This window comes from Mus pahari, chromosome 3 (genome assembly GCF_900095145.1).
Source record: "Mus pahari chromosome 3, PAHARI_EIJ_v1.1, whole genome shotgun sequence".
NCBI classification, from domain to species: Eukaryota; Metazoa; Chordata; class Mammalia; order Rodentia; family Muridae; genus Mus; species Mus pahari.
The window spans coordinates 44,668,618-44,669,084 of record NC_034592.1 but is presented as its reverse complement, the minus strand read 5'-3'; positions in this window follow the sequence as shown (position 1 = coordinate 44,669,084).

The following is a 467-nucleotide window of genomic DNA, read 5'->3' as shown; positions in this document are numbered from 1 at the left end:
TATAGGGAACTTTCTGGATAGCATTTGAAATGTAAATAAAGAAAATAATAATTAAAAAAAAAAAGAAAGGGTAGCCTTGTCCAGCATCAATGGGAGAAGATGCTCTTGGTCCCATGAAGGAAAGTTTCTTTTAAAGGCAGATTTAAAAATCTGCGTGACTGCTTGAGACGTGTGTGATGCCATGGTGCTAGGGATATAAAGAGGAGAGCTGTTGCTTAGTGTGCACAAGGCTCTATGTTCAATCTTACTTCTGCAAATAAAAAAATCAAACCAAATGTTACACAACCACTGAAATGTCTTCCCATGCTTTTTTCTAGACAGTGTAAGATGAGAGTGGCATCTTGACCCTGGTGCTGTGTGACAGAATATAATCATGATACCCCATTCTATCAAAGTGTCTGCATTAGAAGCAAGACATGGGATCCACCTTTTAGAACTAATTCTGTCTAAAGGAAACTCAGGGACAA